Source organism: Bufo gargarizans, chromosome 6, assembly GCF_014858855.1.
Source record: "Bufo gargarizans isolate SCDJY-AF-19 chromosome 6, ASM1485885v1, whole genome shotgun sequence".
NCBI classification, from domain to species: domain Eukaryota; kingdom Metazoa; phylum Chordata; class Amphibia; order Anura; family Bufonidae; genus Bufo; species Bufo gargarizans.
Genome location: NC_058085.1, coordinates 76,256,315 through 76,284,087, shown reverse-complemented (window position 1 = coordinate 76,284,087; position 27,773 = coordinate 76,256,315). Strand labels below are relative to the sequence as shown.

Genomic DNA, 27,773 nt, shown 5'->3' with positions numbered 1-27,773 from the left:
TTATAGAATTCCTTAGAAACTTAAAAACCATTTGTTTTCTACAGCAGTATTTACTTTTTTCTCAATTAAAAGATAAATATACATTTCACTAAAACAAAACCCCAGAACATCATTGACGGATAAAACCTCTCTTTTAAAAACCAAAATATTTCTTGCTTTCCAGAGGGCTTCTTTTGCACAGTTCATCGTCTTCCATGCCACAGACTCTTGGCAGGCTGTTGGGCATTCCAAAAGACCGTATAAAATCATATCGTAGGTAAAATCACTCAGGCCTGCCATCTTCCTTAGAAGTGGAAGCACTCTTTTCCAGAATTCCTGCGCAAACGGACATGACCACAGTAGATGTTGAACTGTCTCATCTTGTTGACAATTATTCCTCGGACAGATGGCAGATCTTACGTAGCCTCTTCGGTATTGTAATGCCCGGCATGGAAGACACTGATGAACACAATTCCACGCCAAATCTTTCTGGGAATTAAAAAGATAGGAGATGTTAATGATTTTCCAGATTCTTTTACATTTATCTTCTCTAAAATTCTTTATATCACAAGTTAACTCCTTCATTTCTATTTATTTTATTAGTTGTTTACTGTTTTTTAGCTCATTTATACTTTTCTTCTTTAAATTAAAAGTTGACACTATCTCCTCTAAAATCTTATAACTTACTGGTAGATTAAAAGCATAAGGAACTGATAAAATAGTTTTGAACCAATTAAACTTAAAAAAAAAAAAAAAACTGTATTAAAACGAACATAATAAGACCAGTAGTGTTCTTTAAAAAGAGCATTAAAACAGAAACTAAAAAACGTAATCAATAAAAATCTCTTACAATCCGGAAAATCTTTGCCGCCTTTTCCTTGGGTTTTCATGACGTCTTCTCTTTTCAACTTCTCCATCTTTGAGTTCCAGAAGAAGGTAAAACAGCTTTTATTAATTCTCTTAAATATATTCATGGGAGGAGGGAACACCATACTTAGGTATAATAAAAAGGGGTAAAACGATCATTTTAATAATTAAAACTTTCCCCTCCATTGTAAGTTTCCTCATACTCCACATGTTTATTTTCTGATTTACCTTCTTTTCCACCATGCCCCAACTAAAAAACCATTATTAGACTCACTGAAGGAGACACCTAAAATGGTAATAGAATCAGACACAGGAATATCAATATCATGTAAAACCATACTTCCAATATTTAAAATGTTACTCTTGTTGAAGTTCACTTTAAAACCAGAAGCATTACAAAAAAACGGAATATGCTCTAAAGCCTTCCCGAGTGATAGGGCATCCCTACATAAAACCGCCACGTCATCCATATACCCCACTGCTTTGGCCTCTAGTCCCCTTCCACCGGGCAAGGGTACTCCACATATCGCCTTATCTTCCCGCAACTTGCATAAAAGAGGCTCTAGTGCGCAAATAAAAAGCAGTGGGGACAAGGGACACCCCTGTTTCACTCCGGAGTTTAAGATTACTTCCTGTGTCTTAGAACCATTTATTAAAATGTTACTTTTGCATTTGTTATAAAACGCTTTAAGAGACAATAAAAACCCCTCAGGTATACCCATTTTTTCTAAAACCTTAAAAAGATAAAAATGAGATACTCTATCAAAAGCCTTTTCGAAATCAATAGATAAAATGGCTAATTTACCTTTTCTAGACTTATTATCATCAATGCAATCTTTAATAAGGTTAAGGTTATCCCATATACTTCTTCCTGGGATTCCACAGACTTGGTTAAAATGAATAATTTTGGAAATTACTCCTTTCAACCTATTAGCGCAAATTTTTGCCATGATCTTATAGTCTGTGTTAAGAAGGGTTATTGGTCTCCAATACTTCAAATCCGCCTTATCTCCTTTCTTGTACAATAAGGAGACCTCACCCTTCCTCCAGGATTTGGGTAAAACCTCACTAAAAAGACTAAAAAGATCATCTTTTAAAAGGTCATAAAATTTAAGATAAAATTCTATGGGTATACCATCGGGGCCGGGTACCTTACCCGTCTTAAAACTCTTTGTTGTCTCTAAAACCTCCTGCTCCGTTAAGTCCTGGGATAAAATCTGTTGCGAGGCAGGATCTAAAACCGCAGTGACCTCCTTCAGTGAGTCCTGTAAAATAGACTGATCTACAGACTTCTCATTAAAAAGTTCAGAATAAAAACAATGTACTTTATTTAAAATACCTTGTATTTCATTGATAACTTCTTTTTTGCTATTAATTTTTTTAAAGAAATATCTGGAAAATTTTTCATTTTCTTCTATATGCTTAATTCTGGATCTAAAAATTTATTCTTTCCCTTTTTGTTCTATACACTTCGTAATTTCTTTCCTAAGATTTTCTATGTCATTCTTAACATCCATTCCATTGTCTCTGAATTTATACAAGGTTTGTAAACGGGTATTGAGATCTTTAAAGGAGTCCTTCTTCTCTTTTGCTTTCTGGATACTTTTATTTATGAAAAAACTTTTTATTTTTTTCTTTCATTTTCTCTCACCAGCTACTAATAGAGATATTTGGACTCCTTACCCATTTACATCTCATATAAAAACTTTTAAAATCAATAATAGTCTGTGGATCGTCTAAAAGAGAAACATTTAATTTCCATGATTTTTTACCAGGAACCTTATTAAAATTATGTTTAATAATAAATAATAAGATTTTGTGGTCTGAAAAAACATTGGTTAAAAGCTCACATTTAAAAGGCGGTAGCTGATCATTGCAAAAAATAAAATCTATTCTAGAACTGCAGTTAACATTACTCCAGGTAACACCGGCAACCTCTGGGGCATCTTTGTTACACATCAAGAAGTTTAAAATCATCCACCAGATTTTTCAACATCCCAGAGGTTTTGTCGTAGTTACTACTGGTAGATGAAGTTTGCCGGCGTTCCCCTTTCATAATACAATTAAAATCTCCTGCAACAACACATAGTTCAGAGGTGTTAATAAAAACAGATAAAATTTCTAGCATTTCAGCTCTTTCGTTCTTATCAGGAGAACCATAAAAATTTAAAAACTGCCATTTAATATCATTGATAAAAGCTTTGACCAATGAAATCCTACCTGGTAAAATTTCATTAAAATCATCAATTAAAACGTTCCCTTTAAAAAGTATGGAGACCCCACCTGACCTGGACTCGTTGGATCCAGACCAAATGGATGGTCCGTGTTGCCAATCTTCTTTATAGCTTTTGTATGAGCTTGTATGGGGAATGCCACATTCCTGCAAAAAAAAAAACACGGATGCTGTTATTGTAGTTAAAAAATTAAAAAGAGCAACCCGTCTATGTTTAGACTTGACGCCCCTCACATTGAGGGAAACTCCCTTTTATTACAGAATCCATGATGATTTCTCTAGGAGGATTCAGCATGTCCAGAAAACTCGTTTCAACTTCCATTCCCGCCCTCTTCATAACTAATCGTTATAAGGGAGCCCTCCGGAGAGGAACTTCCATCACTCAGGCAGGAGCCCGCTGTCATGCTCGGGTAATCGGGTAAGCCAGCCTCTGATAGCTTCACCTGGGTCCCCATACCTTGACCATTTAGGTCCTCATCGCCTTCGTCTGGTGGGTCACCGACCGGATCCGTTCCTCCCCCCTGGCACTGGGAGGTCCCAGGCCTCTCAGGGTTAGGGTGTGCACAAGGCAGGGAATCGGACGTCTCCAGGGAGGTACTCACCTCCCCAACCACCTTATCCGGTGGGGGGGAAGCTGCCGGAGGAGCCACATCCGCCTGTTCGTGATGGCCGGATGTTTCCATCGGCTCCTCCATCTCTCTATTCGGAGAACGCCCTTTTTTCCCCCACCTCTTTTTCCCTTGTATTTCCCACGGACCTTCGTCAGGGTTATCGTCAGGCTTAGGGGACCCAGGTTGCGGAGCTTGTCTGGACTCCCCAGAACAATCGCTCTTTTGGGGAGTTCTAGATTTTTTAAGTCGCGCCACCAGCTCCGCTTTTCGCTTGGCATTCCGCTTTTCTTTTGCGTCTGTAGGATCACCCGAGCAATCCTGCTCCATAGCTTCCGCCTCAGCCCCTACATCGCTCGCATCAGGGGCTTCGGACTCCTGCCTTACCTCTTCATCCATTGTTTGTTCCTCTCCTTGAGGGCGGGTCTGGTCAGCTGACTCCTGTGGGGGCGCCTTGGGTTGCTCTTCTTTCCTGTGGGCACAAAATCTGTATAGATGCCCAGTTCTCTGACAGTGCATTTTTTTGCGCTAGGACATTCTTTATTTGTGTGTTGAGTGCTTCCACAGTTCCTACACTGGGCATCACAGTTCTCATTTGTATGTCCATATACCCCACAGAATTTGCAGAAATTAGGTATTCCCATAAAGAAGAGGTCGCCATTAATTTGACCTAGTTTAAAACGGGCAGGTGGCAATTTAATCCCGGAGGAAAAGGCGGCATCTTTAATAAGTCACTAAAAATTTCCATTTAGATGTCCATATGTTGTACTCGTTCATAACCTTCCCCTTGTATTGGACCTCTTTGAAGTACAAAGATAGAAACTTCTCCAATTCTTTCTGGTCCACAAAAGGGGAGTACATTTTAATCACGACGAGTTTTCTTTCCTCAAAAGCGTGCTCAATGATGCGGGTACGCCCAAGCCTGGGATCATCCTTTATTTTCTCAGCTTGTATTAAAGCATCACGGAAAATGCCGTCTCCCACAAAAGTAACGTCGTAAATGGCTCGCTTGGGGTAATCCTGAATGGCGAGAATCTCATTTCCCTGAACCCGTAAGAGATCTCTCAGGACCGTATCTACAACATAGCGCAACCCTTCCGATTTAGAATCCTGGCGGACACCTCAAGTGAGGAAAATCCTCACTGAGTTTTTTAGTCTGGCGTATTCCGGCACGGAGCCGGGTTCGCCATCCATGGTCGCAACCGCAAAACCGAAGCTGCACCCTCTGGTATGTATAAAACTACCAGAAGGCCGGGGAATCGCAACTCGTTACCCTGGGACTAAGTCCTCTCCCCAATAGCAGCAAGTGGGTGAAGCCCAGGAATAAATTCCCGGAGGATCCCACAAGGCCGAGGAGAGGAGTACGCGAGTGCCCTCAACTAAGACCAAGTGCAGAATCAGAAACACATATACTTGATCTTAGCCAAAGGCCGAGAAGCGATAACCAGAAAAGGGTTCGCCCTACAGGCCGATGGTCCTCAATGCAGAACACGTGTGAAGGCGATAGGCTACAGGCCCCAGCTGCAGAGACAGTCCGGGAGGCTTCTTTCTCTCACAAACCAGGGAAAACGTGCGTCCTACGCTCTGAAATCAACAGCATGCTCCAGTTCGTGTTTTTCGTGTCTGCATAGCTCCGCCCACCACTTTTGGTCACGCCTTTTCTTCGCACGAAATTCCGGGTGCCAAAGCACGCCAAGCAGAAAGACCGATAAGGAGTGAATGGAGAGTAGTGAGAGAAAGAAAAAAGGTATGCATTGTTGATTGTGATCTCACGGCCCCTTTGTTGAGTGTTCCGTCAGGGCCCTTGTGATGTCATCCTCTGACCTGACAGGCCTCTTGTGATGTCATCCACTGACCTAACCTTACTTGACATCTGACCTGACAGGCCTCTTGTGACACGTGCAGTGTTCTGTCCATTGGCCAGACCAGGTAGGTCCAGCTGTTGCTGATACATAGGAAGTGCTGGACTACATTTTAGCCTACATGTCATCCAGTTTAAAAGATCCACAAGAGGGAGACACAGGCAAACAAACTTTACTTATTTACTAAAGCACTAGGAAAGCAAAATTGGTTATATTAAGCCAACTTGCTACAAAAGGGTCAATTCACAGGAACAACTCAGCAGCCTGCCCAGGTGTGCACAACAGGCCCAAATCAAAAGAGAGGTGCACGGAGTGGAGGACCAAAAACTGCATTCAGGTGATATCCAAACACTTCATTCAGGTGATAAGCCAACTAACCTAACAATTAAGCCATCAATCTTTATTGGATTTGGGGTGTTTGGAGAGGTGACTGGCTGGCTGGGTTGCTTGGTGCTGGAACAAACCCACACACAGGTGATGCAATTAAGAGATTGACAGACTAGATGCAGCTGCAGCACAGCACAGTCCTCACAGAGGAAGGAGAAGCTGAAGTGAAGACTCCTGAGGCAGGCAGGACACAGCAACTTTCCACTTGCTTGCTGGAAGGATCCTTTAAATCCATCACTCAATTTCATTCTGTTTTTTTTATACTGGAATAGAAAGGGTGCACCGGTCCTGGAGGTACTGCAATACGAGGTCAATGCGTGGAGTGGACAAAGCAAGCTCTTTTTCCATCTCCCTGTTTGAAAAATCCATTTAATATATGGTCCCCAGATAGGGGACGTATCAGATATTAAACTGATAAGAACAGATATATATATTTTTAAGTTGATATTTACCCATCAAGGGGTAAAAATCGTTTATTAAAATTATAACAATATTACATTACATAAGAATTATAAAACCGTTTTTACAGGTAACAAAAAATTACAGGTTTTTTTAAAATCATATGACTGAGCCCCATTCCCTTAAAAACCACTTGTGGCACATAAAAGGCGTTTAGAGTTGACCGAACACTTGGATGTTCGGGTTCGAGAAGTTTGGCCGAACTTCCCGAAAAAGTTTTTGTTCGGGATCCGAACCTGATCCGAACTTCGGCACTAAAAAGGCTGTAAAACAGCCCAGGAAAGAGCTAAAGGGCTGCAAAAGGCAGCAACGTGTAGGTAAATCCCCTGCAAACAAATGTGGATAGGGAAATTAATATAAATAAAATAAATAAAAATTAACCAATATCTATTGGAGAGAGGTCCCATAGCAGAGAATCTGGCTTCACGTCACCCACCACTGTAACAGTCCATTGTCATATATTTAGACCCAGGCTGAGGAGAGAGGTCCCTTAACAGAGAATCTGGCTTCATGTGAGCAGAGAATCAGTCTGCATGTCATAGCAGAAAATCAGGCTTCACGTCAGCCACCACTGTAACAGTCCATTGTCATATATTTAGGCCCAGGCACCCAGGTAGAGGAGAGAGGTCCCGTAACAGAGAATCTGGCTTCATGTCAGCAGAGAATCAGTCTGCATGTCATAGCAGAGAATCAGGCTTCACGTCACCCAACATTGCAACAGTCCATTGGCATATATTTAGGCCCCGGCACCCAGACAGAGGAGAGGTTCATTCAACTTTGGGTTGCCCCGCAATATAATGGTAAAATAAAAATAAAAATAGGATTGAATGAGGAAGTGCCCTGGAGTACAATAATATATGGTTAAGGGGATGTAGTTAATGTCTAATCTGCACAAGGGATGGACAGGTCCTGTGGGATCCATGCCTGGTTCTTTTTTATGAACGTCAGCTTGTCCACATTGGCTGTAGACAGGCGGCTGCGTTTGTCTGTAATGACGCCTCCTGTCGTGCTGAATATACGTTCAGACAAAGCGCTGGCCGCCGTGCAGGCCAGCACCTCCAAGGCATAAAAGGCTAGCTCTGGCCACGTGGACAATTTAGAGACCCAGAAGTTGAATGGGGCCGAACCATCAGTCAGTACGTGGAGGGGTGTGCACACGTACTGTTCCACCATGTTAGTGAAATGTTGCCTCCTGCTAACACGTTGCGTATCAGGTGGTGGTGCAGTTAGCTGTGGCGTGTTGACAAAACTTTTCCACATCTCTGCCATGCTAACCCTGCCCTCAGAGGAGCTGGCCGTGACACAGCTGCCTTGGCGACCTCTTGCTCATCCTCTGCCTTGGCCTTGACCTTGGGCTTCCACTTGTTCCCCTGTGACATTTGGGAATGCTCTCAGTAGCACGTCTACCAAGGTGCGCTTGTACTCGCGCATCTTCCTATCACGCTCCAGTGCAGGAAGTAAGGTGGGCACATTGTCTTTGTAGCGTGGATTCAGCAGGGTGGCAACCCAGTAGTCCGCACACGTTAAAATGTAGGCAACTCTGCTGTCGTTGCGCAGGCACTGCAGCATGTAGTCGCTCATGTGTGCCAGGCTGACCAGAGGTAAGGACAAGCTGTCCTCTGTGGGAGGCGTATCGTCATCGTCCTGCCTTTCCCCCCAGCCACGCACCAGTGACGGGCCTTAGCTGCGTTGGGTGCCACCCCGCTGTGACCATGCCTCCTCCTCCTCCTCCTGGGCCACCTCCTCCTCCTCCTCCTGGGCCACCTCCTCCTCCTCCTCCTCCTGGGCCACCTCCTCCTCCTCCTGGGCCACCTCCTCCTCCTCCTCCTCCTGGGCCACCTCCTCCTCCTCCTCCTCCTGGGCCACCTCCTCCTGGGCCACCTCCTCCTCCTCCTCCTCCTCCTCCTGGGCCACCTCCTCCTCCTCCTCCTGGCCACCTCCTCCTCCTCCTCCTCCTCCTCCTCCTGGGCCACCTCCTCCTGGGCCACCTCCTCCTCCTCCTCCTCCTCCTCGGCCACCTCCTCCTCCTCCTCCTCCTCCTCCTCCTCGGCCACCTCCTCCTCCTCCTCCTCCTCCTCCTCCTCCTCCTCCTCCTCCTCCTCCTCCTCCTCCTCGGCCACCCTCCTCCTCCTCCTCCTCCTCCTCTCGCCACCTCCTCGGCCTCCTCCTCCTCCTCGGCCACCTCCTCGGCCACCTCCTCCTCCTCCTCCTCCTCGGCCACCTCCTCCTCCCTCCTCCTCGCCACCTCCTCCTCCTCGGCCACCTCCTCCTCCTCCTCCTCCTCCTCGGCCACCTCCTCCTCCTCCTCCTCGGCCACCTCCTCCTCCTCCTCCTCCTCGGCCACCTCCTCCTCCTCCTCCTCGGCCACCCTCCTCCTCCTCCTCCTCGGCCACCTCCTCCTCCTCCTCCTCGGCCACCTCCTCCTCCTCCTCCTCGGCCACCTCCTCCTCCTCCTCCTCGGCCACCTCCTCCTCCTCCTCCTCGGCCACCTCCTCCTCCTCCTCCTCGGCCACCTCCTCCTCCTCCTCCTCCTCGGCCACCCCTCCATCCTCCTCCTCGGCCACCATCCTCCTCCTCGCCACCTCCTCCTCCTCCTCCTCGCCACCTCCTCCTCGGCCCCCTCCTCCTCCTCCTCCTCGGCCACCTCCTCCTCCTCCTCCTCGCCACCTCCTCCCCCTCCTCCTCGGCCACCTCCTCCTCCTCCTCCTCCTCCTCTCGCCCCTCCTCCTCCTCCTCCTCGGCCACCCTCCTCCTCCTCGGCCTCCGCCACCTCCTCCTCCTCGGCCACCTCCTCCTCCTCGGCCACCTCCTCCTCCTCCACCTCCTCCTCTCCACCTCCTCCTCCTCCTCCTCCTCCTCGTCCACCTCCTCCTCCTCCTCCACCCCTCCTCCTCCTCCTCCTCCTCCTCCTCCTGCCACCTCCTCCTCCTCCTCCTCCTCCTCCCTACCTCCTCCTCCTCCTCCTCCCCTCCTCGCCACCTCCTCCTCGGCCACCTCCTCCTCCTCCTCCTCGGCCACCTCCTCCTCCTCCTCGGCCACCTCCTCCTCCTCCTCCACCTCCTCCTCCTGGCCACCTCCTCCTCCTCCTCCTCCTGGGCCACCTCCTCCTCCTCCTCCTCCTCCTGGGCCACCTCCTCCTCCTCCTCCTCCCGGGCCACCTCCTCCTCCTCCTCTTCCATCATCGCCCTAAGTGTTTTCTCAAGGAGACATAGAAGTGGTATTGTAACGCTGATAACGGCGTCATCGCCACTGGCCATGTTGGTGGAGTACTCAAAACAGTGCAACAGGGCACACAGGTCTCGCATGGAGGCCCAGTCATTAGTGGTGAAGTGGTGCTGTTCCGCAGTGCGACTGACCCGTGCGTGCTGCAGCTGAAACTCCACTATGGCCTGCTGCTGCTCGCACAGTCTGTCCAGCATGTGCAAGGTGGAGTTCCACCTGGTGGGCACGTCGCATATGAGGCGGTGAGCGGGAAGGCCGAAGTTACGCTGTAGCGCAGACAGGCGAGCAGCGACAGGATGTGAACACCGGAAGCGCGAACAGACGGCCCGCACTTTATGCAGCAGCTCTGACATGTCGGGGTAGTTGTGAATGAACTTCTGCACCACCAAATTCAGCACATGCGCCAGGCAAGGGGTGTGCGTCAAACCGGCTAGTCCCAGAGCTGCAACGAGATTTCGCCCATTATCGCACACCACCAGGCCGGGCTTGAGGCTCACCGGCAGCAACCACTCGTCGGTCTGTTGTTCTATACCCCATCACAACTCCTGTGCGGTATGGGGCCTGTCCCCCACACATATGAGTTTCAGAATGGCCTGCTGACGTTCACCCTGGGCTGTGCTGAAGTTGGTGGTGAAGGTGTGTGGCTGACTGGATGAGCAGGTGGAAGAAAAGGAGTAGGTGGCAACAGGAGGCAAAGAATGTTGCCCTGCGATCCTTGGCGGCGGAAGGACGTGCGCCAAACAGCTCTCCGCCTGGTGCCTAGCTGCCACTACATTTACCCAGTGTGCAGTTAGGGAGATATAGCGTCCCTGGCCGTGCTTACCGGTCCACGTATCTGTGGTTAGGTGGACCTTGCTACAGATGGCGTTGCGCAGTGCACACTTGATTTTATCGGATACTTGGTTGTGCAGGGAAGGCACGGCTCTCTTGGAGAAGTAGTGGCGGCTGGGAACAACATACTGTGGGACAACAAGCGACATGAGCTGTTTGAAGCTGTCTGTGTCCACCAGCCTAAATGACAGCATTTCATAGGCCAGTAGTTTAGAAATGCTGGCATTCAGGGCCAGGGAACGAGGGTGGCTAGGTGGGAATTTACGCTTTCTCTCAAATGTTTGTGAGATGGAGAGCTGAACGCTTCCGTGTGACATTGTTGAGAAGCTTGGTGACGGAGGTGGTGGTGGTGGTGGTGGTACATCCCCTGTTTGCTGGGCGGCAGGTGCCAACGTTCCTCCAGAGGCGGAGGAAGAGGCCGAGGCGGCAGCAGCAGAAGAGGTAGCAGGGGGAGCCTGAGCGACTTCCTTGTTTTTAAGGTGTTTACTCCACTGCAGTTCATGCTTTGCATGCAGGTGCCTGGTCATGCAGGTTGTGCTAAGGTTCAGAACGTTAATGCCTCGCTTCAGGCTCTGATGGCACAGCGTGCAAACCACTCGGGTCTTGTCGTCAGCACATTGTTTGAAGAAGTGCCATGCCAGGGAACTCCTTGAAGCTGCCTTTGGGGTGCTCGGTCCAAGATGGCGGCGGTCAGTAGCAGGCGGAGTCTCTTGGCGGCGGGTGTTCTGCTTTTGCCCACTGCTCCCTCTTTTGCTACGCTGTTGGCTCGGTCTCACCACTGCCTCTTCCTCCGAACTGTGAAAGTCAGTGGCACGACCTTCATTCCATGTGGGGTCTAGGACCTCATCGTCCCCTGCATCGTCTTCTACCCAGTCTTGATCCCTGACCTCCTGTTCAGTCTGTACACTGCAGAAAGACGCAGCAGTTGGCACCTGTGTTTCGTCATTATCAGAGACATGCTGAGGTGGTATTCCCATGTCCTCATCATCAGGAAACATAAGTGGTTGTGCGTCAGTGCATTCTATGTCTTTCACCGCTGGGGAAGGGTTAGGTTGAGGCCCTTGGGAAACCCTGCCAGCGGAGTCTTCAAACAGCATAAGAGACTGCTGCATAACTTGAGGCTGAGACAGTTTCCCTGGTATGCATGGGGGTGATGTGACAGACTGATGGGGTTGGTTTTCAGGCGCCATCTGTGCGCTTTCTGCAGAAGACTGGGTGGGAGATAATGTGAACGTGCTGGATCCACTGTCGTCCACCCAATTGACTAATGCCTGTACCTGCTCAGGCCTTACCATCCTTAGAACGGCATTGGGCCCCACCATATATCGCTGTAAATTATGGCGGCTACTGGGACCTGAGGTAGTTGGTACACTAGGACGTGTGGATGTGGCAGAACGGCCACGTCCTCTCCCAGCACCAGAGGGTCCACTAACACCACCACGACCATGTCCACGTCCGCGTCCTTTACTAGATGTTTTCCTCATTGTTATCGTTCCCCACAACAACAAAAAAATTATTTGGCCCAATGTATTGTATTCAAATTCAGCTGAATATAAATTTGAGGCCTAGTATTTAGGCGCTGGGTGACGAGGATGGGTTTACTGACAGAATTAGACTTGGAAATGCACAGTAGTGTGTGTGTGAAGTTATTCAGAATGACCCTATATGCACCTTGAATATTATATACCCTTTTAGGGATAGATTTCAAATAGCTCTGATACAGCAGAAACCACTAAATTAGGAAATTGCTAAATTAGGAATTGGATTTCAACCCAGAACAAAAAATGTTCTTTGACGGACACTAAATAACTTGCCCAGCCACGACAGATTTAGCGGGATATAAATTTGAGGCCTAGTATTTAGGCGCTGGGTGACAGGTATAGATTTACTGACAGAATTAGACTTGGAAATGCACAGTAGCATGTGTGTGAAGTTATTCTGAATGACCTTATGTGCACCTTGAATATTATATACCCTTTTAGGGATAGATTTCAAATAGCTCTGATACAGCAGAAACCACTAAATTAGGAAATTGGGAATTGTATTTCAACCCAGAACAAAAACTGTGCTTTGACGGACACTAAATAACTTGCCCAGCCACAACAGTACAGCAGTAACGACAGATTTAGCTGGATATAAACTTGAGGCCTTGTATTTAGGCGCTGGATGACAGGTATACGTTTACTGACAGAATTAGACTGGGATATGGCCAAAAAATAACCACACTATTGATGGTTAAATGCACTTGGTGTGACAGCTTGACTAACCACACTACTGAGGGTTAAATGCACTTGGTGAAAGGCGCAGCTTGCCCCTGATGTAGTATATGGCCAAAAAATAAACAGACTATTGCTGGTTAAATGCACTTGGTGTGACAGCTTGACCAACCACACTACTGAGGGTTAAATGCACTTGTTGACAAGCGCAGCTTGCCCCTGATGTAGTACATGGACAAAAAATAAACAGACTATTGCTGGTTAAATGCACTTGGTGTGACAGCTTCACCCTGATGTAGGCTTTAGCCAAAAAACAACCACACTATTGAGGGTTAAATGCACTTGGTCGCAGCTTGTGCTGGCGCACCACAAGACACAAAATGGCCGCCGATCACCCCAGAAAAAAGTGACTGACAAACGGTCTGGGCAGCCTAAAAACAGTGAGCAATTGAGTATCAGCAGCTCAATGACCCACAGCTGCAGATCGATCACTGGATGGAGTCTTTTGGAGGAGTTAATCAGCCTAAACTCGCCCTACTGTCGCAGCTGCAACCTCTCCCTACGCTAATCAGAGCAGAGTGACGGGTGGCGCTATGTGACTCCAGCTTAAATAGAGGCTGGGTCACATGGTGCTCTGGCCAATCACAGCCATGCCAATAGTAGGCATGGCTGTGATGGCCTCTTGGGGCAAGTAGTATGACGCTTGTTGATTGGCTGCTTTTCAGCCTTTCAAAAAGCGCCAAGAAAGCGACTAACACCGAACCCGAACCCGGACTTTTATGAAAATGTCCGGGTTCGGGTCCGTGTCACGGACACCCCAAAATTCGGTACGAACCCGAACTATACAGTTCGGGTTCGCTCATCCCTAGTGATAAGCCAATTAACCTAACAATTAAGCCATCAATCTTAATTGGATTTGGGGTGTTTGGAAAGGTGACTGGCTGGCTGGGTTGCTTGGTGCTGGAACAAACCCACACACAGCTGATGCAATTAGGAGATTGACAGGCTAGATGCAGGTATGCAGAAAGCAGCACAGCACAGCCCGCACAGAGGAGAAGCTGAAGTGAAGACTCCTGAGGCAGGACACAGCAACTTCACACTTGCTTGCTGGAAGGATCCTTGAAATCCATTACTCAATTTAATTAAGTTTTTTTATACTGGAATAGAAAGGGTGCACCGGTCCTGGAGGTACTATAATACCAGGTCAATGCGTGGAGTGGACAGAGCAAGCTCTTTTTCCATCTCCCTGTTCAAAAAATCCATTTAATATATGGTCCCCAGTTAGGGGACGTATCAGATATTAAACTGATAAGAACAGATTTTTATTTTATTTTTTTAACTTTATTTTTATAAAAAAGCATGTACATACATGAAAGAAAAACACTTTTCAAATCAGTACAAAACTAGGTACATATATGTAGTACAACTCAATTAGTGAGGAATTCTCTCCACTTCTTCGCTTTCCAAATACCTTCTGCGTCAATATCCTCACCTTTCCGTTTATCCCACATGTAAATGGCATACAGTCGGGATAACGCAATGTTCACACATACATCTACTGACACTTCCTCCCGCTTAAAAACAATATTTCTAACATCCCACAGACTTTCCAACACACACTGTGATAAACCACAGCATACGAACATTTACACGACCCCTTGCACCCATTCCATACATCACCACCTTCCAATTTAAAACCGTCACACCAGTCAAAGCAGTCACCAGTCCACCCATTTTCTTCCACACACCTTTCGCATATGCGCAGTCCCAAAACAAATGTTTAACCGATTCAGGCTCACCACATCCAGGCCTCGGGCATACATCCACTCTTACCAAATCCCTTTTCTACTGTACCTCTCTCACAGGCAACACATTCTGCAATCCCATTCACATAACATCCTTCTGCCTATTTGACACTCCCTTAATCGCCAACCCGTCAATTCACACACACATCTCTCATACCCTGCAGCATTCGTTTCTTATCTTTAAACTCTTTCATCAGCTTAGACAGCAAATCATACTTCCGAACAAAACTCTCAATCACAGCATACCATTCAGGACATATAAAAGACACAGGTACAGTCGCATCCATCACACTCCATCTCAAACCATACAGCATCCACCCAGCCAAGTATGTCGCCATACACGCACTTTTCGTTTGTTTATCAAGCAAGACAACGAACATTTTAATATAATTAAGGCCCAAAAACACTTCCAAATTTGGAAAGTCCAACCCTCCATTCTGCAATTTTTTATAAACGTATTCCCTCTTTAACTTATCCATTTTACTTCCCCACAGAAATGTGAAAAACAATTTTTCCCCCTTTTTAACATTTCTTGTACGGCCAGGATAAATTTGCGCCACAAAAAAAACAATAGGCAAAACGACAGCTGTTATTATTAGGACCTTACCAGTCAAGGATAGCTGATGCAGTCGCCAAAAATTCAACTTACGTTCCACTTTCTTAGCACATTCATCCCAACTTTCATTCCCTTTAAGGTCATCATTCAGCCACATACCCAACACTTTCACCGCACCCTTTTCATTCTGCACATCCTCCAGCATCACACTGTCATCCCCAAAACATTTAAACAGACTTACCCCAATTCACCTTAAACGCAGACGCACCACAAAATAAATCCAACCACAAAGGTCCTCTCCGCATAGTTGCCAAATTATCACTGACAATCACCACATCATCCATATAACCCAGACACTTCACAGTCTTACCCATACTACCCGGCACAAGCAAACCTTTCATCACCTTGTCCTTCCGCAACAAACACAACAGCACCTCAATCACACAAATTACCAAAACAGGGGACAGCGGACACCCCTGCCTCACACCACTGCCAACCTGCACCTTTCCACTCACAAAACCATTCACCAAAATCACACTTGAAACATTTTTATACAAACTTTTAACCGCATCCACAAACTTCTGAGGAAAACCCATTGCCTCAAGAACCCCAAACATAAAAACATGAGCCACTCTATCATACGCTTTCTCAAAATCCAAAGCCAACAACATACACTTCTGCTTCCTCACCAGACAGTCCCCAATCAAATCTCTCAACAAAAACAAATTCTCACTCATCCGTCTCTCGGGCACCGCACACACTTGATCCTCATCCACTACCGTACCAACCACTCGCCGCATTCTATTTGCCAACAACTTAGTATACACTTTGTAATCAACATTCAACAACGTAATTGGACGCCAATTTTCCAGCTTGTTACGATCACCTTTCTTCTTATAATAAGCACTACCACACCTTCTCTCATTGACGCACCAATCACACCATTCTCCCACATAAATTTACATACCACACAAAAATCCTCACCAATCACATCCCACATTTTCACTTAAAATTCCACAGGCAAACCATCCTTACCAGGCGTTTTATTCCTTTTACACGCATGCACCACATACCTAATCTCATCCGCGGTAAAACCCTCACACAAAACATCCTGATCAGCCGTTCCTAACTTCACATCCAACGCGTTTATCACATCCGCTCTCAGAGATTCATCTACCCATTTTGTCGCATACAAAGCCCTATAAAACTGTTCAGCCACTCCAATTATGTCTTTTCCCATAACACATTCACCCTCACAATTAAGCAATCCATCCATATCCCCAGTCTTACTACATGTTTTTTTAAAGAAAAATCTAGAACATTTTTCATCCTTATCCAAAGTATCAATTTTAGAGCGGAAGATTATTTCCTTCACTCTTTTGTCAATTTCAGAGTCCCTCTCCCGTCTGGCATCTTCCAGCATCTCCGTCACATCCACCCCCATATCCCTTAAACGCCACAACCAGTCCAAACACTGATGAAGCGACTTGAACTGGCGCTTTTTCTCCCTTGCCCTCCTAAAGCTCCACTTTTTGAAAAATAATTTAAAACGCGATTTCACCCATTCCCACCATCCAAGTATATCAGCAAACTCACCCTTTCTCTCCTGCCACTTAGCATACTGACACATGAAATCCTTTGTCACTCTCTCCTCATCCAACAATCTCATATTCATCTTCCACACACCCCTGCCATACATACATTCCACATCACTTTCCACCCTCGCAGTCAAACACACATGGTCCGAGAAGATAACTTCACATTGTGACATTTGTGTGCATTTCAAATTCTTGGACATAAAAATATAATCAATTCTGGACTGAATTCCACCCATATCAGATTTAAATGTGTATGGCGCGGATTCCCCATCACCCTCCCCGCATCAGACAAAGAAAAATCCAATATGATCTTTTTCAATTTTTGGCCAGTACCATCAACTTTCCCACCCTCACTAGTACAGTTGAAATCCCCCAATAATAACGTGGGCAACCTGCCAACTAAATAAAACGGAATTTTATCAAGCAAAGCCATCCTGTCTTTCCTAACTGCAGGACAGTACATATTGACAATACGGAATCGCCATCCCCTATGTTTAATAACTGCTATAACACAGCGACCCGGCTCAACCACAGTATAACTATCAAACACGTAGTTTTTAACAAAATACCCACCCCATCATTTTTATTTTCGCTGGAGCCTGACCATACTGCATCACCATATGGCCATTCCCCTACGGAAACAGGTGCACCAATACCACATTCCTGCAAACATGCAATGTCCGGATTCTGGTTGTGAACAAAGTCCAAAATAGCCGCGCGGTGAACTTTTGAAGTAAGAAGACGAACGTTCATGGATAGGACATTACACTGAGTTTGTCCCCCCATTGCAGGATTTTATTATAGGTATAATTGTAAATACCCCATCAAAGCTTTAACCTATCCCTCCTGGAGGCATGTTTCTTGATGCGCAGGAGGTTAAGGGTCCGTCGACGTCTAAAAAAGACACTGTGTTTTCAGCAATCAGGGGCTGGGGGTACACCTCCTGCCCTCTGGTGGCAGCAGACGAGGTCTCTTTACAACAGAGTCAGTAACATCCTCAGCTGCTCTTGTACAAGAAAGGGGCAAAGCACTGCTGGTAGCCATGTCCTCTTCACCTCCCTCCTCTATATCATCCCATTTAAACACTGAAGGGGTATCAGACATAAGCCCACTCTCACCTTCTCCCTGTAAGACTCCACTGGGCTCTAGGAGCAGAGCCAGATCTGCAGCAACCATCTCCACTGCTTGCTCCATTGTTGGGGCGATATAATCCTCAGCTGTGTTAAACAAACTCTGCTGTGTCTCCTGCTGTGACTCACTGGCAAGGACAAGCTGCGATCCAGCCTGTGAAGATAAGGGTCGTAAATCAGCATACTGAATCACAGACTGCAGACGCTCCTGCCGTCCATCCTGAGTGAGGAGGGGGCGTGTACGCTGCTGTGACCGGGGGGGCGTGGCCTCCTGAAGCTCAGTAAAGGAGCCGAGCTGTTCACTTTCCCGCCGCTCTGACTGTGAAGGGGGCGGTGCTGTCTTGTGTTCATGCTGAGGCAGCACGGAGGGATAGATTTGGTGGTGTACAGACCCCTGCAGATACGATCCTCTGTGCCTCCGACCTCAGGCTCACTGCTGGGCTCTGCTGGGCGGCGTCCTGCTGTACTGGTCTGGGGATATGGATCCGGTCTTCTCCCTCATTCTGGGTCGCACTGGCAGTCCTCTGAGCCGGTTCTTCTGGTCTGGACCTGGCAGCCTCTGCATAGGACCGCGCTCTGTATCCTCGGACAGGGCAGTTGTTAAAGGCATGTCCTTCCTTATCACACAGGTTGCACACAAGCTGATTAGGGCAAACTCTTGCCACATGTCCAGATTTCAGGCATTTCTGACACACACGGTCCACCTGCGTGCAATTCTCCTGTATATGTCCGTTCATTTTACACAGCCTGCAGTAGCTAGGTGCATCTTGGAAGAAAATTAGCCCTCTGTCCTTTCCCAAGGTGAAGGTCTGCGGCGGATGTCGCACTCCACCAGGTCCAGTCGGGTCCGGGCGAAACCGGACAAAAAACTTGTGCTTCCCAGTCCACAGTCCATGACTGCCCACGACCTTATGCGAATAGACAACTTTTTCACAAAACTTTGTCAGGAACAAATAAATGTCGTCGATATCCACATAAGGGTTGTACATAAAAACTGTTAGGTGCACATCCCGGTTGTATAGCACGGTGAAAGTGAGTCCGTCCAATTCCGTATTATTCCGATTCGCCTCCAGGAATAAATATAAATTCTGGCAGGCAGCAATGGAGGTCAGCACTAAAGTACGGCGTCCACCAATCTGATCTTGGAGACATAAGATGTCCGTCTTCTGCACGTGCAGTGTCTTGAATAAAACCTCCTTAACTAAGTACTCATCAGTAAACTTTGATTTCTTTTCTTCATTCACGTAAATGGCAAATGCGTTGCGGACCCAATATTCATCGGCCCTGGCGAATTCAATAGTCACACCCATGGTGCAGATGGATCGTCTTCAGCTGGCTCCCAGGTGTCCCCTTAAAAGGGTAATTCTGGATCCATGGCCCCTCAGCTAGATCTACACCTGATATTAGCCAAAAGGCCGAGAAGCGATAACCAGAAAAGGGTTTGCCCTACAGGCCGATGGTCCCCAATGCAGAACACTTGTGAAAGCAACAGTCTATAGGCCTCAGCCCCAAACACAGTCCGGGAGGCTTCTTTCTTATCTGCATAGCTCCACCCACCACTTTTGGTCACGCCTTTTCTTCGCACGAAATTCCTGGTGCCAAAGCGCGCCAAGCAGAATGACCGATAAGAAGTCAATGGAGAGTAGTGAGAGAGAAAAAAAAAAGAAAAAAGAGAAAAAGGGTATCTAGGCATTGTTGATTGTGATGTCACGGCCCCATTGTTGAGTGTTCCGTCAGAGCCCTTGTGATGTCATCCAGTGACCTGACCTGACAGGCCTCTTGTGACACGTACAGTGTTCCGTTCATTGGCCAGACAAGGTAGGTCCAGCTGTTGCTGATACATAGGAAGTGCTGGACTACATTTTAGCCTACAAGTCATCCAGTTTAATAGATCCACAAGAGGGAGACACAGGCAAACAAACTTTACTTATTTAATAAAGAACTAGGAAAACAAAATTGGTTACATCAAGCAAACTTGCTACAAAAGGGTCAATTCAAAGGAACAACTCAGCAGATTGCCCAGGTGTGCACAACAGGCCCAAATCAAAACAGGGGTGCACAGAGTGGAGAGAGGTCCAAAAACTGCATTCAGGTGATATCTAAACATTTCATTCAGGTGATAAGCCAATTAACACAACAATTAAGCCATCAATCTTAATTGGATTTGGACTGTGAGGAGAGGTGACTGGCTGGCTGGGTTGCTTGGTGCTGGAACAAACCCACACACAGGTGATGCAATTAAGAGATTGACAGGCTACATGCAGCAGCACAGCAAAACCCTCCCAGAGGAAGGAGAAGCTGAAGTGCAGGACTGCTGAGGCAGGGCACAGCAACTTTCCACTTGCTTGCTGGAAGGATCCTTGACAAACATCACACAATTTCATTCAGTTTTTTCATACTGGAATAGAAAGGGTGCACCGGTCCTGGAGGTACTGCAATACCAGGTCAATGCGTGGAGTGGACAGAGCAAGCTCTTTTTCCATCTCCCTGTTCGAAAAATCCATTTAATATATGGTCCCCAGATAGGGGACGTATCAGATATTAAACTGATAAGAACAGATAAGGTTTCAACTCAATTTTATTAATCAGAAAGACATAAATAAATATCATAACTGTAAAAAATTACAAACATATATATAAACAAGGATAAAATTTGAGGATACATTACTATTGTACAATGGACAGACACCACATTGTTGTTGCTTCTCTTTGACCAAGGTCCTTTTTATCTCTCAAATAATAAATATACATTTCACTCAAGGCAATTTTAATACAGTCATTCAAATTAATAAAATCATGTTTAAAAATTAAAATATTTCTAACTTTCCATAGGGCACTTTTAAAACAGTTAATAATTGTCCAACATAAAATCTGCTGCTTTGGGCTAGGGCAGGTAAAAAGACCATAAAAAATACATTCAAAATTCAAATCTTTTAAACCACATATCCATTTTAAAAGTGGGCCCATCTTCCTCCAAACCTCCTGTGAAAAAGGACAATTGCAGAAGAGGTGCATGACTGACTCTTCGTCCCCACATCTTTGTCTCGGACACCTGGCTCTCGCCACCAGTCCTCTCCTATGCTGGAACTCACGAGTAGGGAGGCACTGGTGGACGATTGCCCAGGCAAGATCTTTATGAACATTCGCTAGAAATTTCCAAAGACATTGCGCCATACCGTCTTAGATCTTGCCTGCGAAAAGTTTGAGACAGTCAGCACCTCCTCCTTTTCCCTGTAAATCAAGGAAACTTTCTTCTGGTCCCCCAAAATGCCAGGCTCCAATTCCTGGAGCCCCAGGAGCCTGACAGTTTTCTCAAGCACAGCATAATGTTTTGGGGGACACAGAAGCACAGGAGAGTCTAGAGGGATTCTAAACCATCTTTTGAAAACCATTCCCGCAGCATATCTTAAAAAATAACTAAAAGTGCCCTTGGAATTATACAATCTAAAACAGAAACAGAAATACTTAATATAAAAGAAGGTAAAAAGGTTCGGCACATCTCTTCCCCCATTATATTTATTCTTATACATTAGTTCCCTCCTTAACTTTTCCATATTTGACCCCCATAAAAAAGTAAAACATAATCTGGTTAGCTTTTTAATATACAAAGATGAAGGAGGGAACACCATTGCCACATATAACATTATAGGAATTAAAACCGCCTTTATTATTAAAACCTTCCCTTCCATAGTTAAATTTCTTAGATTCCACATTAAAATTTTCTTTTCCATTTTTCCTATTGCCAAATCCCAATTTAAAATCCCCATCGTTAGCTTGGTTAAAAATTATCCCTAAAATTTTAATACTGTTCTGCTGTACATTGACTCCAGGGGTTATGGAGGAGTCCCAGGAACCGATATTAAAACAGTCGCATTTATCTATATTAAGCTTAAAACGAGGCCTCACAAAAGAAGGTTGTAGTCCTAAGGACTCTACGCAGGGATGGGGAATCTGAGCATAAAATAGTTATATCATCCATGTAGCCCAAGACTTTTACCCGGTCTCCTCTCCCTCCCGGTATTGGCACTCCCCTAACGACCTTGTCCCTCCTGAGGAGCGCCAACAGGGGCTCCATTGCACATATAAAAAGGAGAGGAGACAAAGGGCATCCCTGTTTAACCCCAGATAAAAGTGGCACTTCTTTTGTTAAAAACCCATTAATAGAAATTTGACTAAAGCAAGACTGGTATAAAAGCTTAATACGACTTAAAATTTTATCAGGGACAGCTAACTTTTTAAGAACAAGGACAAGGTATTTGTGGGACACTCGGTCGAACGCCTTTTCAAAGTCTAGGGATAAAATAACTAAATTTGGGTTTCTGTCTTTAAAATACCATATAATGTCTCGTAAAATATTTAAGGATTCGGCAATGGATCTACCTGGCACCCCACACACTTGACTAGGATGAATAATTTTGGGTATAAAAGGTTTAAAACGCATAGCAATTAATTTGGCCAGGACTTTATAATCAACATTTAGCAATGTAATGGGGCACCAGTTTTTAAGACTGTTCCTGTCTCCTTTCTTAAAAATTAGGGACACTATACCCTGTCTCCAAGAGGGGGGTAGTTTGTTAGTTATAAAAGCTTCTTTATATAATAAAAGTAAGTCATCCTTTAAAATGTTCCAAAAAGCTAGATAAAATTCAATAGGTAGACCATCTACTCCGGGGGCTTTACCATTAGAAAAACTTTTAAAAACAACTAAAAGTTCCTCTAAAATAATGTCACGGGTTAAAACTTCTTGGTCTAAAAAATCTAGCTTAAAATTAAGGGCATTAAGAACATCTTCTAAAAAGGATGAATCAATATTTTTCTTAGCAAAGAGTGACTGATAAAAGTTAAAAGCTGCATCTAACATACCATTTATTGTGGACTCACCTTCTAGGTTCTGAATTGCCTCGCGTTTATCCATCACCTTCTTGAAGAAAAACCTAGAGCACTTCTCACCTTCTTCTAAGTATTGTACATGTGAGTTAAAAATTATTTGTTTTCCTTTATCGTCCACAGCTTTTTTTTATTTCAGTTTTAACTTTTAAAATATCATCAGTCACCTCCATACTAATTTCCTTTAATTTAAAAAGCACATGCAACCGTTTATTTAAAACATAATACCACTTTTTTTTTCTCTCTGGCCTTCCTCTTACCTGCTTCTAAAAAAAACTTTTTAATTTTAGGTTTAATACTTTCCCACCAGTGTAGCACTGTCTAATCTGATGGCCTCTGGGACTGCCACAACTGGTAGGAAACCACAAACTCCTCCTTTATCCCAGGGTCCTCTAGAAGCATAACATACAGCCTCCAGGGACCCTGCTTAGTTTTCAACTCTCCCTCTAGATCCAACTTAAATGAGAGGAGTTTGTGGTCTGAAAAAATGTTAGACAAGACGGTACAGCTTTTGGGATTAAAAGCATTCGAGACGAAGATAAAATCAATTCTGGAACTTACCCTCCCGCTGGACCACGTGGGGGCAAGGTCAGACGGCGAGAGTTCCTTCCAGCAATCCTTTAACTTAAAATCTTCTAAAATATGCTTCAGCAGGTAAGAGGTACGGTCTCCAGAGGTGGCACTCCCCCCCTGTCGGCGCTCTCCATCACGTATACAATTAAAATCTCCACCTACCAACAAAGGGGAAGTGTCAACACAGAATAAAGGTAAAATTTCAAATAATTCCGCTCTCTCTTGTTTTGCGGGTGGTGCATACACATTTAAAACACGAATAGTAAAACCTTTAAAAGATAAATAAACTAAAATTGCTCTACCCGGCATAATTTCTAAAACAGATTGTATTACTATTTGGCGGTTGTGGCATAATAAACCCACTCCAGCAGAACGACAATCGTTTGCGCCTGACCACACCGAGGAGCCCAATGTCCAATCTTTTTTCAGTTTTACGTATTCTAAATCACTCTCAATCCCGCATTCTTGTAGTAAGCAAATGTCGAAGTTCACAGTCTCTAAATAAGCAAACAAAGCAGAATAGAGCTCTTTAGGGATCTCACATTAAGTGAGACCACATTGATGGGGACAACCATTAGAAGTCAAAGTCCGATTCGGGTGAGCTAAAGTAGTCAATTCTCCGTGATCTGCCATCTCCAATTCCGGGGGTCAGGAACTCTGAAATACCAGCAGAATCAGGATCAGGCGTGAAGTCCGACCGGGGTTCTGGGCCCTCCATACTTCGAATTTTCCTCTGCTTCCTAGATCCCGCCTCCTCTCTCGGCCTCTTCGTAGAATTGCTGCTGTCCATCCGCTCTCCATCCTCATCGCGTAAAGTGGTCGTCCCGTCATCATCTGCCGATGCCCCCGTCTCCGCACTTAGGGATGTTCCAGCCGGCTGTGAAGAGCCTAACAAGACTCTCCTCGAGACGGAACCCAATTTGTCTCGAGAGGTCTTCATCGCTTTGTCTGACGCAACCGCTGCCCCAGACTGTGGCTCAGGCCTCTCCCATGATTGACTTCGACTCTGCCTCCCGTCCTTCCTCGCATGACTTCCTGCTGAGGATGCAGGTAGTCCTTGCTCCAGACTTCTCGTCTTACCACTTGTAGGGGTCGAAAAGAGTTCGGAAAAGATCTCGCCAGGTTCTTTCACAGGACCCCCTCTTGGGGTAGGTGGGCCCTGTTTTAAACCCGCATTCGACCTTCGTCTCTCTCTTGAAAGTCTTTGCAGACCTTCCGTAGGTGGTTCATGAACCACATCACCTGCCGACTCACGCTCCGATCTCGCTACTGGATCCACCGCTTTATCAGAGGGGCCAGAAGCACTCTCTCGCCCAGCCTCAGAGTCCACCCTTGGAGCTCCGGGCTTAACAATAACGCACATACCTAGGGCTTTTACCGAAGAGTGCGCACCCCCTGCTGACTGCTGGTCGGGCTTAGACTTCTTACTAGCCCTATCAGGGCAATCACGAAAAATGTGTCCCTTCATCCCGCATAGGGAGCACATCTTTTCACTTGTGCAATTAGCGGCAACATGCCGAGTCTGCCACAATTATTACAACGCACCTTTTTCGCGTTCACGCAGTTCCCTTGAACGTGCCCAAAACGCAGACACTTCCGGCAAAAGGTGGGCATCTGGTTATAGTAGAGGAAGCCACGGTGGCTTCCTATCGAGAACTGCGCTGGTGGGTGCGCCAGACCTCCTATACCGCTAGGGTCCTTTTTCAGGATGACCCAATATTTTCGTTTGCCATTCTACAGACCTTCTCCGTTCATAAGTTTTCTATCGAGGCGAACGGAACTACAGTACCGACCAAGGAAGGTCTGAATGTCGGCCTCCGCAAAGAAGGGGTTATACATGCCAACAATCAAGGATCTCTCTTCCTCACCGTAGAGAAAGGAGAAATCGAGGCCATCCAACATCTTATCATTAGGATCCGCCACGCCCAAACTCTCGAACATATTCTCACAACAACTCGCGGCAACAAAGGTTATTGTGTATGTTCCATACATTTCCTGGTCTCTCAGACACAGGATGTCAGTTTTTTGGAACCCGAAGAAGCCTAGCAAGACCTCTGCTACTATATAGCGGAGGTCCTTTTGCTGCCATTGGCCCTACCACAACTCTAATTGACTGTCGCAACCGGGTCTCCCCGGCTGCGAAACCGAAGGAGAAAGGCATTTCCGTAACCCGGGGAGGACAAGCCCTTCACCTCGAAACCCCAGGTGCAGCACCCCGCCCTGTAAAGCAGGGGACCTCACCCCAGGCCAAGGATCAGAGAATCCCAGGCACTTCCAGGCCCTCTCCAAACGCTAAGCCACCGAAAAACTGACCGTCAAGATCTTGAATGATCGCAATCGCAGGCCCAACAAAAATGTCCGACGTCCAGGGGTTCGACCGTCACCTCCAGCGACAGGGGTTTAGACCCTCCAGGACCCACCCCCGAGGCCAGAGATCCGGGAACCCCGGACTACCTCTCACCCGGGATCGAGGAAGCACCTCTCGGTGCCACACTAGATCCAGGCTACGAAGCCGGAGAAGAATGTCGCCCTCACGCTCTTAATCAACACTCCGAAAGTACGCCCTCTCTGGTCCGAAGACTGCAAAAAGGCGCGATCGCTTCCCGTTGCCTGGGGACTAATCCTATCCCCTAAAGCAGTAAGGGGGCACAACTCAGGCTATAAACCCACGCTGTCCCCCAAGGCCAAGGAATCGGGTACCCCAGGCACCTTCCAGCCAAGATCCTATGTATCTCTACACTTGATCTTAGCCAAAAGGCCGAGAAGCGATAACCAGAAAAGGGTTCGCCCTACAGGCCGATGGTCCCCAATGCAGAACACTTGTGAAGGCAACAGTCTATAGGCCTCAGCCACAAACACAGTCCGGGAGGCTTCTTTCTCTCACAAACCAGAGAAAACGTGCGTTCTACGCTCTGAAATCAGCAGCATGCTCCACTTCGTGTTTTTCGTATCTGCATAGCTCCACCCACCACTTTTGGTCACGCCTTTTCTTCGCACGAAATTCCTGGTGCCAAAGCGCGCCAAGCAGAATGACCGATAAGAAGTCAATGGAGAGTAGTGAGAGAGAGAAAAAAAAAAAAAGAAAGAGAAAAAGGGTATCTAGGCATTGTTGATTGTGATGTCACAGCCCCATTTTTGAGTGTTCCGTCAGAGCCCTTGTGATGTCATCCAGTGACCTGACCTTACTTGACCTCTGACCTGACAGGCCTCTTGTGACACGTGCAGTGTTCCGTCCATTGGCAAGACATGGTAGGTCCAGCTATACATAGGAAGTGCTGGACTACATTTTAGCCTACAAGTCACGCAGTTTAATAGATCCACAAGAGGGAGACACAGGCAAAGAAACTTTACTTATTTAATATAGAACCAGGAAAACAAAATTGGTTACATCAAGCAAACTTGCTACAAAAGGGTAAATTCTAAGGAACAACTCAGCAGACTGCCCAGGTGTGCACAATAGGCCCAAATCAAAACAGGGGTGGACAGAGTGGAGCGAGGTCCAAAAACTGCATTCAGGTGATATCCAAACACTTCATTAAGGTGATAAGCCAATTAGCACAACAATTAAGCCATCAATCTTAATTGGATTTGGACTGTGAGGAGAGGTGACTGGCTGGCTGGGTTGCTTGGTGCTGGAACAAACCCACACACAGGTGATGCAATTAAGAGATTGACAGGCTAGATGCAGCAGCACCAGGGATGCAGAAAGCAGCACAGCAAAACCCTCACAGAGGAAGGAGAAGCTGATGTGCAGGACTGCTGAGCCAGGGCACAGCAACTTTCTACTTGCTTGCTGGAAGGATCCTTGACATCCATAACACAATTTCATTCTGTTTTTTCATACTGGAATAGAAAGGGTGCACCGGTCCTAAAGGTACTGCAATACCAGGTCAATGCGTGGAGTGGACAGAGCAAGCTCTTTTTCCATCTCCCTGTTCGAAAAATCCATTTAATATATGGTCCCCAGATATTTTTTTTACATTTTTATTATAAAACTATAAAAACTTACATTACAATACAACAAAAATTACTCAAGAAGCACATTCCACATGTTAATTTTCCACAATGTAGCAGCTTTAACACCTAAATACAGAGAGTGCAGAATTATTAGGCATATGAATATTTTGACCACATCATCCTCTTTATGCATGTTGTCTTACTCCAAGCTGTATAGGCTCGAAAGCCTACTACCAATTAAGCATATTAGGTGATGTGCATCTCTGTAATGAGAAGGGGTGTGGTCTAATGACATCAACACCCTATATCAGGTGTGCATAATTATTAGGCAACTTCCTTTCCTTTGGCAAAATGGGTCAAAAGAAGGACTTGACAGGCTCAGAAAAGTCAAAAATAGTGAGATATCTTGCAGAGGGATGCAGCACTCTTAAAATTGCAAAGCTTCTGAAGCGTGGTCATCGAACAATCAAGCGTTTCATTCAAAATAGTCAACAGGGTCGCAAGAAGCGTGTGGAAAAACCAAGGCGCAAAATAACTGCCCATGAACTGAGAAAAGTCAAGCGTGCAGCTGCCAAGATGCCACTTGCCACCAGTTTGGCCATA

At 46.1% G+C, this 27,773-nt stretch overlaps 3 non-coding genes and 2 pseudogenes across 3 annotated transcripts; all 5 read right to left on the bottom strand.

The window, feature by feature from the left end:
* Positions 1–6,208: 6,208 nt before the first annotated feature.
* LOC122942749 lies at positions 6,209–6,400 on the bottom strand. Its single transcript, XR_006390687.1, has one exon. It is a non-coding gene; the product is annotated as a U2 spliceosomal RNA (small nuclear RNA).
* Positions 6,401–13,830: 7,430 nt separating this feature from the next.
* On the bottom strand, positions 13,831–14,025 carry LOC122942660. The gene has a single exon (XR_006390623.1). It is a non-coding gene; the product is annotated as a U2 spliceosomal RNA (small nuclear RNA).
* A 6,135-nt stretch (positions 14,026–20,160) lies between these two features.
* Positions 20,161–20,360, bottom strand: LOC122942631. Its single transcript, XR_006390605.1, has one exon. It is a non-coding gene; the product is annotated as a U2 spliceosomal RNA (small nuclear RNA).
* Positions 20,361–25,808: 5,448 nt separating this feature from the next.
* On the bottom strand, positions 25,809–25,983 carry LOC122942892 (annotated as a pseudogene).
* Positions 25,984–27,065: 1,082 nt separating this feature from the next.
* LOC122942852 lies at positions 27,066–27,184 on the bottom strand (annotated as a pseudogene).
* Positions 27,185–27,773: the final 589 nt, after the last annotated feature.